Here is a 20611-nt window from a genome sequence, read left to right on the forward strand (position 1 = left end):
CGCTCGCCTTCCCAGTGGAACTAGCAGTTGGAGAAGAGTAGGAGCAGCCATCGCCTTGCGGCGATGGCCTCTCCAGAGTTGGGGAAAAAAAAGTATCGTCAGGAGAAAAACGTTTCCCCGAGGAGGGTTACGAACTCTCACTGTAGGTAAGGGTCTGCCGCCACTGTGAACGTCGTCTGGGTGGGGCTGATCGACACCTGACAGGAGAGAGCCGATACCGTCCTCCGACTCATTCCAGTCCTCGTCGAGGTCGAAACCTCTCAGGAGGACCGAAGGAGTATTTAAATACGGTGTCCGAAGACACGTAGAAACGCCGCTGTCGCAGTAGAGGAGGTGGAAGTATCTTGATCGGACCGGCCAGAACTGAGAGAGCCTTCTTGTCCGGAGACGAGAGACTCTGGTTCAAGACGAATCGGCAAGCTCCGATCGCGGCATACCCACCGTCGGTTTGGGTTCCCTCTCGGAGCCCAAAACGACTCGAGCAGAGACAGGGGTGGGCTGCTGGTGGGAGCGGCGATCCTTCCCCCGGTCGTATTGTGCTGACGAATATCAGTGCAATTAAACCTGGGTAAAGTTACTCTGAATCTCGGAAGTTACAGCGTCTTGAGGAGTAGGACCGTCCAGTCCCTCCAACAAGAGCAGCTCCCAGGACCCTCCTCCTTCAGAAGAAGGACCAGCAACAGATCCCTGACGGTGCCTCCAATCACTTGCGCGTATGTCCTGGTTGGTCCTAAGAACCAACCTGGCACGTGCGGCGTCGTGACGGGATCCGTGAGCGGCGCATCTCTCACGATCACTCCTATATACCTCGCTCTTCTGGCGTATGCCGAGGAAGTTGAAGGTATCGGAGAGACATAACTGACGCTACCCCCTCTCCCCCTGACGGTCGCCCCCTCCAATCACTTGCGCGTACGTCCTGGTTGGTCCCTAAGACCATAAAGTGGGCACGTGCGGCGTCGTGACGGGATCGTGAGCGGCGCACCTCCCTCACGATCACTCCTAGCTACCTCGCTCTTCCCGGTGTAGCCCGAGGAAGTTGAAGGTAGTGGAGAGACAGACCTGACGCTCCCCCCCCGCTCGCTGGCAGGACCAGCGTACGTGGGGGGCTGCAGCCGATCACCAACCCGCGGTGGGGATCGATCTGCAGGCCTGGCCGTGCCGCTCACCTGTGGCGAGCGGCTCGACTGAGCACGTCGACCCCGGTCCCGTGCGTCAGAACGAGCTGCTGCTGGTCACCGTATTCGCCCGGTCCCCCTGTGGGAGCGGCGGTCAGGTGACCTGCAGAGCTCGCTTTCGCCGTGAGAGCCGGTGAGCGTCCTCGCGGCACGTAAAACCGCTGGTACCAGCCGAGGCTGGTACCGTCGGTCGAGGGGACCTGGGGGACCTCTTCCCAACCTTAAACCGTGGCCGGTCAGAGACCGTCACGTCCACCCCGAGGTTACCGGCTTGGTCACCTGCTGAGAGCACGGCCGCTGGCCTGGCCGAGAGTCACCTGAGCGGCTCTCGCCGACAGTCTTCTCTCCGTGCCTCTGGTCCATGACGCTGAGCGAACTCAGGCGTCTTAACTTTGGCTGCACGGTCACCCCGAAGGAGATCGTACACTCGGGGAACTTCTCGCGGACGAGAAACCGAGCCGGTACCTGGCTTAGCAGCAGAGCTGCAAGACAGGCGAGGGTGTACCAGCGGTAGCCAGCACACCCTTGGTCCCGTCTTCTTCTTCTTCTCAGAAGGGGAGACGGGCCCCGTTCCCGAAGGAACAGGAGGACAGCAGAAGAACCCCCCGTCACACCGGAATGTGACGAGCCCTTCGAAGTTCCCGAAGGAGTCTTCTTAGGGGAATAACAAAACCCGGTTACCAGCTGGTCGCTGCGAGAGCGGCCGCTGGCCTGGCGAGAGTCACCTGAGCGGTTCTCGCCAGCCTTCTGCTCCGTGCCGTGGTCTTGGCGCCGAGCGAACTCTGGCGCCGAAACTTTGGCTGCACGGTCTCCCGAGGGAGAGCGTACACTCGGGATCTCCCTGCGAACGAGAGACCGAGCCGGAACCTGGCGTAGCGGCATCGCCGCTAGCACCAGGCGAGGAAGTACCAGAGCTAACCGATACTCCTCTGGTCCCCGTCTATCTCTTCCTTACGGAAGGGGGGAGACGGGCCCCGCTCCGAAGGCGAAGGAGCAGGAGGACCACGCAGAAGGACCCCCGTCCCACCGAGGTGGGACGGGCCCTTAGAAGTTCCGAAGGAGACTTCTTAGGGGGGGGGGAGGCAGCCTTCTTCTTCTTCGGCTTATGGGCCTTAGAAGTCGAAGGGGAAAGAGGCAGCAGACGAAGACGAAGATGACACCTTCCTCTTCTTCGTCAGCTCACGCAGGACAGTCGTCAGGTCCTCCATCCAGGCCGGAGTCGGGCCTATTGCCGAAGCAACACGGCCCGACTGCACCTGTCCGGAAGGACCTGGGACTGGGGAAGACACACCATGGGCAGGACCAGCATGGACAGGCGCAGGAACCAGGAGCGACAGGAACAGCAACCAGCTCAGGAGCGGCAGGAACAGCGGCAGAGGTAAACACAGAAGGGACAGCCAAGCCAGTAGCGGAACCACAAATCAGCGACAGGTACGGCAGGCCCAGCCATCGCCTCGTAGAATCATCGGCAGCCAGCGTGGTACTTGGCGGACCGGGTCCAGGGGCAAGGGGAGGCTGCTGGAATAACAGCGGAAGTCTGGGGCAGGCAACACGAAGAAAAAACACAGGCGGCGGCGGCATCACCCCTCCCTCGGTACATCGGCGACCGGCCCTAGAAGCGGCAGACGGCGTCACCGGACACACATGGGGAGTGTAGAACCAGCGGGGGTGGGGGAAGCAGCATAAGCGGCATGGAAGGTTGTAGTGGAGACCACTCCAAGGTCACCGCCCCAGACCTCGCTAGACTCTGCAGCAGATTGTGGATGCTAGGCACGCCCTGCAGCCGCAGTGGTCCATACCTGTCCAAGGTCGTCTCCCACGCTGTAGCACCTGCGGTAGCACAGACAGATTAGTAAGAGGGGTTCCCTCACGCACGGGGGGGAGACATGCCCCACCGAACGAAAGGAAGGAAGACCCCAAAAACAAAATACGAGGAAGCTGAGCGGGGGGGCAGGAAAGAAGACGAAGAATCGGATACCAAGGGAGTCGCGGGAGAGCTTTCCGACGACTTCCTGGCAGACCTTCGCTTCCCTACCCCCGCACAGCAGTGAAAAGTAATATGAAAATGAAACAGAATACTGCACTTGCGATTCACTTCATAGAACTTAAAGAGGGAAAAATCAATTCCCGGTAAGAGCGGAAACTGATCCATAAGAATATGATGCTATCATAAATATATATGAAAAATGAACAATACTGCACTTGCTATTTTCACTTTCACAGCAATAAATCGTAACGACCGGGGCTTACGTCAGGTAAGGAGGACCGAAGGTCCCCCCTGGTAGCGCAGTCCCCAACGTGGGATCTTACAGAGAAATCTCTGTAGGATCCTTCCCCTTTCCCTCGTAGCCGTAAGGAGAGAGGGAATGGGGAGGAATTGGATACTCGCTCGCCTTCCCAGTGGAACTAGCAGTTGGAGAAGAGTAGGAGCAGCCATCGCCTTGCGGCGATGGCCTCTCAGAGTCTGGGAAAACGTATCGTCAGGAGAAAACGTTTTCCCCGAGGAGGGTTACGAATCTCACTGTAGGTAAGGGTCTGCCGCCACTGTGAACGTCGTCTGGGTGGGGCTGATCGACACCTGACAGGAGAGAGCGATACCGTCCCTCCGACTCATTCCAGTCCTCGTCGAGGTCGAAACCTCTCAGGAGGACCGAAGGAGTATTTAAATACGGTGTCCGAAGACACGTAGAAACGCCCGCTGTCGCAGTAGAGGAGGTGGAAGTATCTTGATCGACCGGCCAGAAACTGAGAGAGCCTTCTTGTCCGGAGACGAGAGACTCTGGTTCAAGACAGAATCGGCAAAGCTCCGATCGCGGCATACCCACCGTCGGTTTGGGTTCCCTCTCGGGCCCCAAAACGACTCGAGCAGAGACATGGGCTCTGCTGGTGGGAGCGGCGATCCTTCCCCCCGGTCGTTGTGCTGACGAATCAGTGCAATAACCTGGGTAAAGTTACTCTGAATCTCGGAAGTTACAGCGTCTTGAGGAGTAGGAAACAGCGACACGGGTAAAGCACGGTAGGAATGGCACCGTCCAAGTCCCTCCAACAAGAGCAGCTCCCAGGACCCTCCTCCTTCAGAAGAAGGACCAGCAACAGATCCCTGACGGTTGCCTCCAATCACTTGCGCGTACGTCCTGGTTGGTCCTAAGACCAACCTGGCACGTGCGGCGTCGTGACGGGATCGTGAGCGGCGCATCTCTCACGATCACTCCTATATACCTCGCTCTTCCTGGCGTATGCCGAGGAAGTTGAAGGTAGTGGAGAGACAGACCTGACGCTCCCCCCCCGCTCGCTGGCAGGACCAGCGTACGTGGGGGGCTGCAGCCGATCACCAACCCGCGGTGGGGATCGATCTGCAGGCCTGGCCGTGCCGCTCACCTGTGGCGAGCGGCTCGACCCCTTGAGCACGTCGACCCCGGTTCCCGTGCGTCAGACGAGCTGCTGCTGGTCACCGTATTCGCCGGTCCCTGTGGGAGCGGCGGTCAGGTGACCTGCAGAGCTCGCTTTCGCCGTGAGACCGTGAGCGTCCTCGCGGCACGTCAAACCGCTGGTACCAGCCGAGGCTGGTACCGTCGGTCGAGGGGACCTGGGGGACCTCTTCCCAGCCTTACCCAACCGTGGCCGGTCAGAGACCGTCACGTCCCACCCGAGGTACGGGCTGGTCAATCGCGAGAGCGGCCGCTGGCCTGGAGGGCCGAGTCACGCTTGGAGCGGTCTCGACAGTCTTCTGCTCCGTGCCTCGGTCATGACGCTGAGCGAACTCAGGCGTCTTAACTTTGGCTGCACGGTCACCCGAAGGAGATCGTACACTCGGAACTTCTCCGCGGACGAGAAACCGAGCCGGTCCAGTACCTGGCTTAGCAGCAGAGCTGCCAAGACCAGGCGAGGGTGTACCAGCGGTAGCCAGCACACCCTTGGTCCCCGTCTTCTTCTTCTTCTCAGAAGGGGAGACGGGCCCCGTTCCCGAAGAACAGGGAGGACCAGCAGAAGAACCCCCCCGTCACACCGGAATGTGACGAGCCCTTCGAAGTTCCCGAAGGAGTCTTCTTAGGGGGAATAACAAAACCCGGTTATCAGCTGGTCGCTGCGAGAGCGGCCGCTGGCCTGGCGAGAAGTCAACCTGAGTGGTTCTCGCCAGCCTTCTGCTCCGTGCCGTGGTCTTGGCGCCGAGCGAACTCTGGCGCCGAAACTTTGGCTGCACGGTCTCCCGAGGGAGAGCGTACACTCGGGATCTCCCGCGAACGAGAGGACCGAGCCGGAACATGGCGTAGCGGCATCGCCGCTAGCACCAGGCGAGGAAGTACCAGAGCTAACCGATACTCCTCTGGTCCCCGGTATATCTCTTTCCTTACGGAAGGGGAGGACGGGCACCCGCTCCGAAGGAGCCAGGAAGGACAGCAGGAGGACCAGCAGAAGGACCCCCCGTCCCACCGAGGTGGGACGGGCCCTTAGAAGTTCCCGAAGGAGACTTTCTTAGGGGGGGGAGGCAGCCTTCTTCTTCTTCGGCTTATGGGCCTTAGAAGTCGAAGGGGAGAGGCAGCAAACAGACGAAGACGAAGATGACACCTTCCTCTTCTTCGTCAGCTCACGCAGGACAGTCGTCAGGTCCTCCATCCAGGCCGGAGTCGGGCCTATTGCCGAAGCAACACGGCCCCCCGGACCTGCACCTGTCCGGAAGGACCTGGGACTGGGGGAAGACACACCATGGGCAGGACCAGCATGGACAGGACGCAGGAACCAGGAGCGACAGGAACAGCAACCAGCTCAGGAGCGGCAGGAACAGCGGCAGAGGTAAACACAGAAGGACAGCCAAGCCAGTAGCGGGAACCACATCAGCGACAGGTACGGCAGGCCCAGCCATCGCCTCGTAGAATCATCGGCAGCCAGCGTGGTACTGGCGGCCGGTCCAGGGGCGAGCTGCTGGAACAGCGGAAGTCTGGGGCAGGCAACACAAGAAAACACAGGCGGCGGCGGCATACCCCTCCTCGGTACATCGGCGACCGGCCCTAGAAGCGGCCAGACGGCGTCACCGACACAGCTGGGGAGTGTAGACCAGCGGGGGGAAGCAGCATAAGCGGCCATGAAGGTTGTAGTGGAGACCACTCCAAGGTCACCGCCCCAGACCTCGCTAGACTCTGCAGCAGATCGTGGATGCTTAGGCACGCCCTGCAGCCGCAGTGGTCCCATACCTGTCCAAGGTCGTCTCCCACGCTGAGCACCTGCGGTAGCACAGACAGATTAGTAAGAGGGGTTCCCTCACGCACGGGGGGGAGACATGCCCCACCCCGAACGGAAGGAAGACCCCACCCCAAAAACAAAATACGAGGAAAGCTGAGCGGGAGGGGGGGCAGGAAAGAAGACGAAGAATCGGGATACCAAGGGAGTCGCGGGAGAGCTTTCCGACGACTTCCTGGCAGACTTCGCTTCCCCTACCCCGCACAGCAGTGAAAAGTAATATGAAAATGAAACAGAATACTGCACTTGCGATTCACTTCATAGAATTAAAGAGGGAAAAATCAATTCCCGGTAACGAGCGGAAACTTGATCCATAATAATATGATGCTATCATAAATATATATGAAAATGAACAATACTGCACTTGCTATTTTCACTTTCACAGCAATAAATCGTAAGGATATATTCCCGGGTAAGAGCGGAAATTGATCCAAAATTAAATTTGATGCAATTAATAAATGAAAATGAAAAGAAAACTGCATTGCGAATCCACTTTCATTGCATTCTATTCATACAAAATAAGAGGCTCTTGCCGAGCGCAATCAAGCTCTCGGCAACGAACGCACAGGGCAAAAATATAATGAAAAAGAGTACTTACATCTTTCAACTTACACACTTTCGCCCAAAATACATGACTCGGCGCGAGTGCGCCCGCCCTCGGCACCGAGACATAATTCAAGGGTTCAATTCATGAAAAGAGCGGAAATCGCCGTCTCTACGGCGATAGCTCCATGTTGATTCATAATTAAGTAATGAAAATGAAAACAGTGTACTTACAGTTTCATTTTCAAGTCAAACCAACCATTAGTAGAAAACACAATATAAACAAAGCATACGACGATGAAGCGGGCAGAGAGCGATGACGAACACGTCCTTCACACCCGCGGCCGAAAGCAAAAGTGATTCTTCACCTCTCGGGCGCGCACGATCGGACAAGCAGTTAACTACCGTTCTCCCCTTGTTCGAAGCTTACGACCGTCCCAGCTGCCGCTAGTTACCTTCCTATTGTTAAAGGACCGAGGGTTTGTATTACGTATCGGAACAAACAAGTGGAACACCCGCACAAATCTGGATAAATTAGAGGTAACACTATTTCAGGTCAGGAAAATAAATGCTCCTTTGCAAGGTCCCGATCGCAGTTTCAGCCTTGAGTTATGCTTAAAAAATCAAACCTCAATGACTACTTAAATTTTAAAACATATGGCTGGATTGCAATGAATAACATGTCTGTAAAAACTTTCATTAGGTTAACATACTTAACATTCGTATAAACAAATCAACAAAATGTCTAAATGCGCTGACCTGGATCCCTTACTATTTCAAATCACAGCAAGTATATATAGTTAATAATAACACAATAGATAACTAGTTTTAATAGTAATCGCTCAATTCTTTATAGTTCAAGTCATTAATACGTTCCGTGCTTTTTATCCGTAACTAACAGCAACATATGCTAAAAAAACACACAATACGTTGCCGATGGTAATAAAGAGAAGAATCCTAAGTATTATAAAAGAAATAGGTAAACAGTAGCCCTAAAAATCAGAATCAAACAAATCATGCTTAAGCAAACTCGGTTACTGTGTCATCTAGTCAAACGGTCAGGGTCAGTCAAATCTGCCGAGTGTTCAAAGCAAAGCACATTCCACAATAAGTGACTCTAGCAGAGCGGGAGAGCGATGTTGGATAAAAATTAGAATATCTTGTTTTTATTCCTTTAGTCCACGTAATATCATGTATTTACGGACTCACCGTCTGTCGTTCGAACTTCCCTATTGAGAAGTCCGGATAAGCGAGCGCTTACAGATACCTCTATAGTTATAAAAAAACCATTGATCTGTACCTAGTGTAATTGTAAGATATCCATCATGGGTAGGGATACAAAACATTATCTTACCGGCTGCCAAAATAAGGCGTGTTTATCAAAGGAAAATTCTATAAACCTTCTAACATATTAAAATCCGTTTTGAACAAAAAGAGACAGTTAATCAAATAATAACTTATATAGAGGAACTAATCATTTGTCTCATAAATCGTGACATTGTCAAGCGACCCAACAGAATTCTCCCACAGCCGTAGTCGCAGTCGCAGTTTGCATGTAAAATCTCGAGACGCATGCACCCTCGAATGCCTTAGAGCGTGTAAAAAGACTTTGCTGGGATCTGAAATTTTAATCCTTCCCGACACTCTGAAATATAACGATTTCCGCGAACAAAGCACTATACGCGGTTGACTCGCAGCAACAAGTTAAATCTAGTGATACACAAAACCTATACATATCGTGGATACGGAAGTTATAAATATCGCATTTTTTATTGTTGCTAATTTTTAATCACGCCCAACCAATTGTAGATGAATTCTCTTATATTCTATTTAAAGTAATATCCGTAAAGTCATTCAAGCAGAGGTGATTCAGCAGAATTTTTATTTATCTTTTATCTAAATACCAGGATGTTTCTCCACTAGCGAGTGATCTCTGAGGAAAACGGATGTCATGAATGCAAATACGGTCTAAGGACAAACATAAAGCTATATACATACCTTCATATAGACTCCCAATGAAATTTCAAAATAGAGATAAATGACGAAGTTGAAAAAAAATGTTAGTAATAGGAGTCATTAGGAAATCAAATAGCCCATATAATTTTTCCCTCAAACGTCATGCCAAAAAAGAGATTGGACTTGGCGTATCTGAGTAGATTTCTGTCGTTTAAAACAAGGAAACGATTCCCGATCGTTTTCCAGTGCCATGTACCGACAATATCTTATCTTTGTTAGGTCAGAATAAATTTTTCACCAGCTTGGACTTACTTAAAGGCTTTCACCAGATACCATTAGCTATGTGAGGTACCTCATATACCACTTTCAGCACATCACTAGGGACATTATCAATTTTTGCGTATGCCTCCGGCTTACGTTGCGCCCCAATTACAATATAGTGTTTGGAGACTTTTTAGGGATACCCTACATGCCTATATGGTTGGTCTTGTAATCTTTCTAATACTTAGAAGTACATTCACATAAAACTAGAGCTAGTGCTACAGAGACAAAGACAAATAATCTCAGAGTAAAATATCTAAATGTGAGTTTTAAAAACCGAACATGTTTATTTAGGTTTTATGTTTCTGGTCAAGGTCTTAAAGTAGTCCATGGTAAGGTGTCGGCTATTCATAACTTCCCGGTACCTATTAACGTGAAAGGGGGATACAGCACTTTTTGCGCTGTAGGTATTACAATCGTAAGCAAATATGTAACTCTTCAATCATAGCAGCTCCTTTAACAGATCTTACGAAGAAGGGCGTAGATTTATTATGGTCTGAAAAGCATCAACAGGCGTTTGATATCTTAAATTGGAATTATGCAGCTCACCTATCTTAAAAATCCCTGATTTAAATAAGGAATTTTTTTTTTCATTGCAACAGACGCCTCAGAACCAAGGGTAAGAGGTTACTACTTCAGCAATATGATAAACAGTTCTTCCCTCTAGCTTTTTATTCACGTAAACTAAAGCCCTCTGAAAGTAAATATGCAGTAATAGGCAAGGAAGGGCTAGATATCTTTAACTCACACTAGTAACATTTTAAGTCATAAGCTACGGCTATCCTGTTAAAATCCTTACTGACCATAAGTCCCTTACCGAGTTTTTCAAAGGCTTTAATCACAGCCCCAAAAGAACTTGGTGGCATATGATCATTCAGGTCTGTGGAGCCAAGATACGATATCTACCTGGGAAAGCAAATATCATAGCTGACGCATTATCTCGCAATCCTGCACCATACTGCAAAGAAAGAACCAATTAATTGGACTAAAAGATATAGAAACATCCGTGCCTATTGTTAAAACCGTATCTAAACAAGAAAATTCATTAACCCAAGAGATCGTTAACATTGAATACCTGGGTTGGAGCGCTGAACTGTTACAAACTGAACAAAACAAGGTCGGTAGCTAAGCAAAACAATAAACACTTCGAACGGAAACAAGGGTCAGCAGCTAAGCAAAACAATAAGCACTTCGAACGGAAACCCTAAAGCAAAAGTATATTTAAAGTATGTGCATCAGAATTTTGTAATCAAATGTAATATTATATGTAGGTCCGTGATGAGGAAAACCCGAAGAACACAGCAGGTGACTAACGACCAGGTAGTAGTAATAATCTCTTTCATACCAATCGTCCTAAACTGGTCATCCAGGGTTCTCTATTATGTCACAGAAAGCCAAATCACTATTTTACTGGCCTACAATGCTTACAGATATAAAAAGCACATAACTAATTGTAACACGTGTCATGAAAACAAGGGACACACTAAGACACCTGTCAGTTTAAGGGCCTATCCCGTGCCAAATCAATCCTTGAAAGAATATACATAGAATTATTAACAGAGTTACGAGTCTGACAGAGGAAATAAACACTTCTTAGTGTTAATAGCTCCCTTGACACGTTATATAGAATAGCACTAAAAAACAAACACCGCAATTGAGTGCGCTAGGAATATTTATGAGTGCTAAATCAGTAAACATGGAATTCAACACATGATAATCTCTGACTCGGGTGGTGTAAATCAATAATAATCTCCTTAACTCGTTGTGTGAATTCCTTTCCATTAAGAAAACCAATAATATATTTTGTCATCCAGAGTCAATCGGTTTGGTAGAACGGATAAATAAGAAAGTGTCAATGTCTTACGAGTTACATTCGTGATATTGGATCCGAACTGGATTATAGTGGTTCTCGCGATTTTAAATACCGTTATCATTCATATCTTGTATCTATAGAAATGATACCGCAAGTAGCCTTATACGGTACGCCGCTAGAACACTTTTCCACATATTCAAGCCAACCATTAATTTATCAAATATATAAAAAAAAAAAAAAAAAATAAATAAATAAATAAATAAATAAAAAGTATGGATACAAGTGGAGTCGATATAATACACTCCGTAAGAAGTTGGAAGGGTTACAAATTATAATAAAAAAGGAATCACGATAAAATCAATAAGCAAAACGTAACCATAGGTTAATAAAATATCCAAATATATATGCGTAAAGATTTGAACTCTAACTTAACGCTTTAGTAACGACAAATAAGCTAAAAGTTCAAACACATATCAAAACCTACTGGCATATTGTCTGTCCTGGTGATTTATATTCGTAGTCAATAAAAAAAAAATAAATAAATAAAATAAAATAAGAGATTTTAAAGTCAGGAAGTCTAGAAGTGAAAATGTATATCTATGGAATAATCCTATATGGATCTTACAGGGTAAATAATATATATAGAATTTGTATGGAAACCCTTTTCATTAGTTTGAATAAGGAATATCTAATTTAACATAAGTAATTACATATATTTTACAATCATGCAGATTTCCAACATGAAACTAATATTATATTGTTCAATTTTGGTACTGTTTTTTTCAGACATTCTTCTCATGTGGGTGGAGTATTAAAACAAAAAATATAATTTGAAAGTACTAAAGTCGTATTTATTACAGCAAGTAACGTAACTCTTAAACTGGCTGAGAGCAATCTCCTGCCAGGTGATGACGTCATCAGTCCTGAAGGTGCCTGGCGCGTTTGCCGAATCATCATTGTTCCTTTTAACGCCAATAATCTGTTAGCACAGGCTTCATCTGTAGTGTGTGTTGTTTCGTGTTTGCAAAAAACAAGCCAACTGGAGAGGAATGCTTAGCACGAACTTCTCATGGGCAAGGCAGGTCGTTAGGTACAAGTGTCTATCCACGATGAAATGCAACTTTAGTTAAGGAATTGCAATCGTTTTAAAATTAATGAACAAAATAAGCAAACAGAATTTCTATAACATCAAAATGAATTAATTTTCCTGAACCTCATAGACAATTAGAGTCAATAAATCAGCTTATGACATTGGCAAATGGACACTTAGAAGTATCAGGTCATGGATATGAAAAATTTACTTGCAACATTAGCCTATTACAATTCAAGTAAATCACATTCATGGGAAAATGTCACATTTTCTTGAAAAACCCAGTTATATAGAAATTAGTTATAGTGGGTTCTTTCGTAGCATCTCCTGCCTAAAAATTAACCTCAGAGGATGCGCGCGAGAAAATTGAATATGAACCTTTTGTTAGGGGCACATAGGATAGGATTTTATCACAGCTTAATTTCAGTAAGAGTAGAGAAATACAGAATCATGATTAATATTCTCTTTGACTCTTATGTTGCCTGGCAATCTTACAAATAGCTCCGTTGTCCACTTCTTTGTCTAGTAACTTACTACCAGTAATATCGAATTTTCTTTGGGATTCGTATTGATATCTGCTTATTTTTTATAATTATGGATATTTTTACAGTCCTCATAGACCTGGATAGGTTCACTCATTGTTATAATGCCATGGATAAAAAAATTTGTACAGCTGACTCTTTTGAATACCATAAAATATCAGCGAATTCATGTGGGTTAAGTCTGGTTCTTAATGGCTTTCTCCCTCCCGTATTTGGATGTTGCCTGAATTTACTTTGCCCTCGTGACAAGTATAATTTCACTTACAGGCTGATTAATGGAACCTGGTTACAGTATCCTGCAGTACGAGAGTTTCACATCACATGCAAGAACAGATCGTCTACAACTTCAAAAAACCCGTTCGTCGCTGCGGCCGATTGCAGTGTGAAGGGAATAAGCACCATCATAAGTGAACAAGCTTATTTCGTAGACTTCTTGGACCGACACCCGTATCCCGTTGTTAATCTAGTTTTTAATGCGGAATTCTCCGGCGGCTGTTGGGAATCGACTACAAAAGGGACAAACTTCCGACAATTACGACCAAGAGGATATTCAACTCTACGTTTGCTGGCGAAGGACTCGTGCTGGGGATGATTTTATTCATCGCGAACGTATTCTTATGGCATAGGATGCAGAGGGCAATGTATGGGCGCAAAATAGAACGTCGGACCCTGCCCAGGCAATTCCCCTTGTTTTTAACCATTTGGAATTGGCCATTTCATTTGGCTATAGGTGGTTGTCTGGAACTGTGTAATGGACGAAAAGCTGTTCGAACGCTAGTTAAATGTTTAGTAGATGTATCCTCGGTCATGTATCTCATATATAAAGTATCAGTAAAGAATCAGTATCACAATCATATCTAAGCATGCTTTATTTGAAGAATATAGAAATTAATCAATGAATCAAAATATATCTGTGCTTGTACGCACTAGGAATCTATTTAAAGTGCACCTAGATTAATCACTTAGATTAGTCGTTTATGTGAATCAGTTGAATTAAGTGCACATATATTGATTATAATTATATGAATCCATATACGTATGTATAATAAATAGGAGCCTATAATCAATCTGTTACCTTTTATCTTACCAATAACTGCAGTTATATATGAGTTAGTATATGTGTCAATGAATCAGCATAAAAATTAATAATTTTTATCACTTCATATATGAATATTTATCAGTTAAAATATGATTTTTTATCATGTTAATCTTTATCCTATCCAATTATCAGAGTACATTAGTATTTTCTGTAGCATATGTATCTTAATGAGTTGAAGTGAAAAACTGTATCATTATATATCACGTGATCATTATTACTTACGAATATCATCATATGCATATGTCTTATATCTTATTACTTGAATCTGTATTTGTGTACACCATGAATTTTTTTTACTTATAAGTATTTTCTATATATCTATATATATTCAACATAGTGTCTGTATCATACTCCTATAAGTCAAATGCAAGTCAAGCTTGAGTAATATTCAGTGGTTGGTTTTGTAGCCGACCGAGCTTTTATGTAAGTGTTACATAATAAAAATATGGAATGTTATTCCATATATATAAAAAAAACTAAAACTACGATTGATTAAAACCAGTGACCCAAGAGGTCAACCAGATTGCTTGCAGGAATGTGATCAGACCAGAGACGATAAAGTATGCTAAGATGACGTATACAATAAAGTAGGCTAAGATGACGTGCCGTCACCTGTGGTCCTTCATTTGTTTTGAAAACATTAGTCCAAGCTTCCTGCTTGTGACAACTACCGCGACCTATAATTCAAACGGCCTACGTGATTTGTAATCTGTGTCATCTGTATGTATGTTCATATGTTCGAGCTACTGTCTGCTTCCTTTATGATTTGTAACCGAGATGGTAGTCAGAGTTGAATTAGCCATCATTATTGGCAGAAGCGATCAAGTCATCTTTATCTAAGCTTCATCATGTAGATTTGAATTAGCCATCATCATTGGCAGACCTGTACAATCCTATTTGATATTCATCATGTAATCTCAGAAGAATAGATGTATTTTTTATACTTCGTGTTTTCTACTAGAAACCTCACATCAGAAAGAGATCGAATGAAGTTATAACTATCATCATGAGTTTAACACATCGTCATCAAAACCAAAGAAGATACCGAGTTCGTAAGTTATCATAAAACCCCAAGACACTCCAATGAGTATGGAAGTGCATAACCAACCGACTTAGCGTAAGATTATCGCAAGTCTAACAACCTCACAGGGCGCCTTATTATAAAAGGCAACAGCCCTTTCAAATTGACCTATAAACAATGAAATACTACAACAATTTGGACCATTCAATACCTAACTTAATACGTACTGCTAATGACCTGTAAATAAAGTGTATTAGTGTACATGGTATACAAGAAATACTGTACGTATGTAGTAAAATGTGGAAGCTTACCTTTCGAGTGAGGCTATCTCTGAAAGTGGCGACAGAGGAGGAGGACAAACGGCAGATACGTACGTACACTTAACTTTACGAAACATAAAAAAATGTAAGGAAAACATACATAAACTAAACTTTACGAAACACATTAAAAACTGTAACACTTAACTTTACAAAAAACTAAAATAAAAATGTTTTTTGTCTTTTTTTGATTTTTACATTTTTTTTTTTACGTTTTTTTTTATACTTAACCGTACATTTTTTTTTTTTTTTTTTTTTTTACAAAATTTCAACTTCATCACCATTTTCAACTTTCTGTTTTTTAGTATCACTTGCTTCTTCCTTTTTGCTTACTCCTGCTAATACTGAAGGCCTCTTTAAAAAATTACTATCCAAGGAAGATTGCTTCTGCCTACTTTTCACAATGTTCCTGAAACGACTCGGGAAAGCCTCCTCGAACTGCACAAGCATACGACCTGTGTAAGCCTTTTTGGGGCGTCTTTTTTTCTACAAATGATTGCACTTTATGAAAAGCAGCTAGAACATCCTTAATTTCTGCCGTTGTCATAGGGTCGTCCTCCTCCTCCTCGCTGCTGCTAGAGAACTCCTCTTGAACGATGTTATGTTGCATGGCCTCCAACTCCTTCAGGTCATCCGTCGTAAGCTCCTCTTGGTGCTCCTTGAGAAGGTCGTTGATGTCGTCCTCGTCGACGACCAGCCCAATGGACTTGCAGAATGCAACGATCTCGTCAAGATCTGGTTGCAAAACAGTTTCAGGATCGTCAACTGTTTCTGAATCTGCAGCACCAGCTTCGCCCAAGTCGAATCCCTCGAAGTCTTGGGCGGATACGGCATCAGGCCAGAGTTTCCTCCACAAGGAATTCAAGGTTCTCCTCGAAACCTCCTGCCAAGCTTGGTCAATGAGTCGGGTGCATATCACAACATCGAAATGAATAATACAACCGAAGTTCTTCACTGAAATCAATAATAGGCCGAGTATATCAGAAGACCATGATAAATATTGCAGACCGTCACAAGGCTCTGAGCTCTGTCCTTTACTGGCAATCAACAATCATGGCAGATGCTATAAAGAATTAACAAGGAAGGTATATCTGAGAGCTTCCATATGAGCACGACTAGGTAGAGGAAGAGGTCTGGGTATAGTTCAGATGACGGAAAAGTGGTGGAAGAAAGAGAGAGAGAGAGAGAGGGGGGGGTGTATCAGTAAAACCAGGTTTCTTTCACCTATTCTTGCTTCAACCTTTACCTCATATTAACTGTTTGTCTTAAAGGTGACGCATTATGATACATACTGTATTAATAAGAGTAGTATATCCTTCATAACCAGTGATTACTTCATACCTAACCGTTCACCTGAAAGGTTTTGTGGGCATCTTGAGTTTAATCAAACTTTCCTTAGATTTTTCACATGGTCTATACAGTAAAATAGAGTGCATCACTTAAATCTACCAAGCATAATTTCTTTAAGAGGGGGTTGGGTTTATATTTCTCTTACTTGCTGTCAATGAGTATATTAAGCACTAGTATAGCCTAAGCCTCTTACTATGACAAGATTACAGCGATGGAGACTGTAATTGCTATAAACTTTGTACGAAGAATGGCCCAAGCTGTTTGGGTAGCAGCAGTAGTATAATTAACCTCATGGACTGAGTAGCTGAAACTAGTAAAAATTAACACAAAATGTATAAAAGAATGAATATGTTAAGGGATGAATCCAGTTCTTGATTATATTTGTTTGTATGGTGTTTTGACGTTGCATAGAACCAATGGTTAGTCAGCGACGGGACCAACGGCTCTACGTGACTTCCGAACCACGTCGAGAGTGAACTTCTAAGTTCTTGGTTATGGTTCCTTTGCTGCAAACATGAGGACTCCTGTTCCTTAAATTAGTTTAGATGTATTTCAAAATCTCCAGGATCTGTGCTGCACAGGGAATTCCCTTTGGAAAAATTTAGTACCTCCTAATTCCGTAGGCACCACATCCATTGCCTTTCACCTTCAATTATTGTGATTAGAGAGATACTTTCCATGAAGATTCACACCTTCCGTCATGAAAATTAGTTTTGTTTTGAGAATCATTGGCTGGGACCACCTTACTTTGTCTCAAGATTTCAGTAAAAAAATACTGTATATTGTTCATAATATACATTCTTTTATCAAGAACCCATGGCTAGCCTCCGCATTAATTGTTGAAATACGCAACTGACGTTTTCATGTGTAAATTCAAGCGAGGAATTCCCCAGCCATGTAAGGATTGGCCCTGGGTTGGATTTAGAACCCTTGTTCACTATTTTAATTTCATTACCCTACGAAATGTTAGGTTAAGAGTAAGTCCAAGAGGGTACGGCGCCAGGTCAACCAAGGACTTGGTGCCCTTTGTTACGTTAAATACATCCCTGTTTCACTCTTGGCCCTTTATAATTTTAGTATGGGGCCCAGGTCGGGTTCCAATATATCTTAATCTGAAAAAACTGCACTATAAAAAATTGAAAAATAATACTATCAACTCCTAAATGAAATAGTTTTGAGTAAAAGCTTACCAACTAATACACTACTGTGTATAAAACCACCAGCCATGATAGGCCTAGAGCATACAAACAATTATTCTTTGCTATTGATCACTTTAGGAACTCGGAACGAGATTATGATGTTGCCTCCAACAACCAAGTTACCTTCCTCGCAACTTTAACTGTCGCTTCAAATTCGCTGGAGTTTTTGGGCATCATCAACCCAGTTTTGGTTAAGTAGTGAACTACTAGACCTGAGCTAAACGGAACTCAGAACGCCTTAGGTTAACTGGTGGCGGTTATCGTAACACAATGCAAAAGTAACAATACACATTCGTAATGTTTTCTGAGAAAATATAACACTTTCCAGTATCTGGCATCTGAGGAACTGTTTACAAGGTCTACTTAAAGTTACCTATATTTTTTTACCCACAAATAACCACATGTACTTTCATTATTACTTCTTATGGATACCATCACTGTTTTTATCATGCCTATTAAATCGATATCTCTTTGAAAAAGGATGAAATGAAAAAATTATTATTAAAAATTTTAGTCATCCATCTCTCATTGATATGGCAGTATGAGGTCCCTCAAATTCTTGGAATCCTTGGTCACTATCTAGCTTGTGTATACTTAAGATAGCGCCGATTTAGTACAGTAATATAACTCGTTTTAAAACTAGATTAACATACCAGCTTAAATGATTAAATTCGGAAAATATATTTGCAAAGTTCCCAGTGCCGTACAGAGTCCCTTCGGTATTTAGACAAGTTTACCTTTCATTCTTGGTGATTTCCGTTTTCTCTTATTATTTAAGACGTCCCGTACGTAGGTGGGCCTTTCGGTTAACTCCTTGGCATGGCCAAGAATCATGTACTCTAAACATTTAAAAATTTTACATTTCTCAAAGTGATGGCTTAAATGACCCGTCAGGCAAATAGCCAATATATAAATAACATACATTCTTTGATTGTTAATTTACTTACATTGTTAAATATAACTTTTTGTTTTTTAAAACAGACCTTCGATATTTTCCACTCGCATTACTATAACAAAAATTCTAATATATATTTTCAGACGTCAATACATAAACGAGAAACCAGAAGCTTCTACTGCACAAGTTTGTAGCATTCACTATAAAGAAATTATGGCACTACTGTGGTGCAGCTTTTAATTTGTCTAGATAAACTGCAATGGAAAACCTTAATGTAAATATAGCATTTAAATGGAATCCATGTATTAGCTTTCTCCATTTTTAAAGAGGCATAAGACTTCCACTTTCATAATGAAAAATGAGGGTTGAGTTTTGTAACATTGCAGTTCAAGCAATATTAGTCTCTAAGCAGAAAATATTAAAATTACTGCGCGTTTGTCTCATCTTCGTATACAGAGAATCTCTAAGGACTTACTATTAGGTTTTGTAGGGATAATTGCCTTGCAAACCACCAGAAATATGAAACATGTTTATGAACATATGGACATACATTTAAATATTTATATCCATATAGATAATCGTATCAAGTAAAAAATTCAAGATATTCTTTGACTATTACACTAATTGAAAGCTTTTAAATGCAATTAATAAACATATGGACATACAATTTTATATATCTCCATATACATAATTTCAAGTGAAATTACGTGAGATATAGTTTGAATATTACACGCTATTAAATGCAATTAGTAATTTTAAGAACACTTCAGGTAATTCTCATTTTCCTAATCCTAAAAGTAATAAAGTCGTAAACATCTTAATGCCTCGTGGTACTGTCGATTTTTTCTGCTGCATTGCAGACCAAATTTGCACCAAATTGCCAATATACTTTTCATCTTGGAGACAGAACTGAAGTCTGCATATCCGAGTCTGTGTAACATGACGATCTGCTCATGTCTTTCCTGCTCTAACATAGATAAATATTTGCCGTCTGACCCAAGATTGATTGATTGTATGGTGCTTTTACGTTGCACGGAATCAGTGGTTATTCAGCAACGGGACCAACGGCTTTACGTGACTTCCGAACCACGTCGAGAGTGAACTTCTATCACCAGAAATACACATCTCTCACTCCTCAATGGAATGGCCGAGAATCGAACCCGCGATCACCAAGGTGGGACGCTAATACCATACCAACCACGCCGCCGAGGCGCTTGTCTGACCCAAGAATTGGAAGCTAAATGCTAAAATAGGGCCAACGAAATATGTTCAAGACAGCCTTTACGTGAACACCCATGTTGGCACTGCGGTTGCACGAGGATTTGAACTAGATTGGCACGTTAGTCTTTTCAAAATTCGTTTAAATCTCATTAAGCATCCAACGTTTACGCATTAGTCATATTAATCGTTTACTCTTCTTGGCTAGTATTTGTATCAACAACCTGCTTCATTTTCTTGACATTTTGTTTGCCACTTATTTAATTTTTAACGCCAGCAAAACATTTTTTATTTAAAGTACCGTCATTGCACAAAATATACAGGAGTGTCTCGTTCTAATAGCAAAACTGGACATCCATTCTTTCCGTTTCGATTACTCTGTTCAAGTCTGTTTCAACTTATAACAGTGCCTAAGAATGCATTGTTTTTATATTCTTCTTTTTTCTAGATATTCTCTGCCAAGACAATTTTCTTTCAGTCTGGTCGAACATTGCCCTACCTTGAAAGTCCACTGCGGGTATAGTCCTGCTAAAAAATGTTCTAGAGAAAGTATTTTGTATATTTCTGATCAAGTTCTGCTTGATTAATTACCTCATCAGGAATGGTTCTGGCCAGCATACATAATAGGCTACCAGAAATCCGAATAGTGTTAGTACCATTACCCCTTTTCGTCTAATCTTTTTCAAAGATTGGTTAAATGTTGACTTTTTTTCAGAATTAAAATACTTGAAAAAGAAGGTTTTTGAGATTCCCTTCGCAACTCTCTCTCTTAGGTCGTCGCCAACGAGCCACGATGATCTCAGTTCGTGCTCGTCTTGACCCTTCTCCTCTTCATGT

This window comes from Macrobrachium nipponense, chromosome 24 (genome assembly GCF_015104395.2).
Source record: "Macrobrachium nipponense isolate FS-2020 chromosome 24, ASM1510439v2, whole genome shotgun sequence".
NCBI lineage: Eukaryota > Metazoa > Arthropoda > Malacostraca > Decapoda > Palaemonidae > Macrobrachium > Macrobrachium nipponense.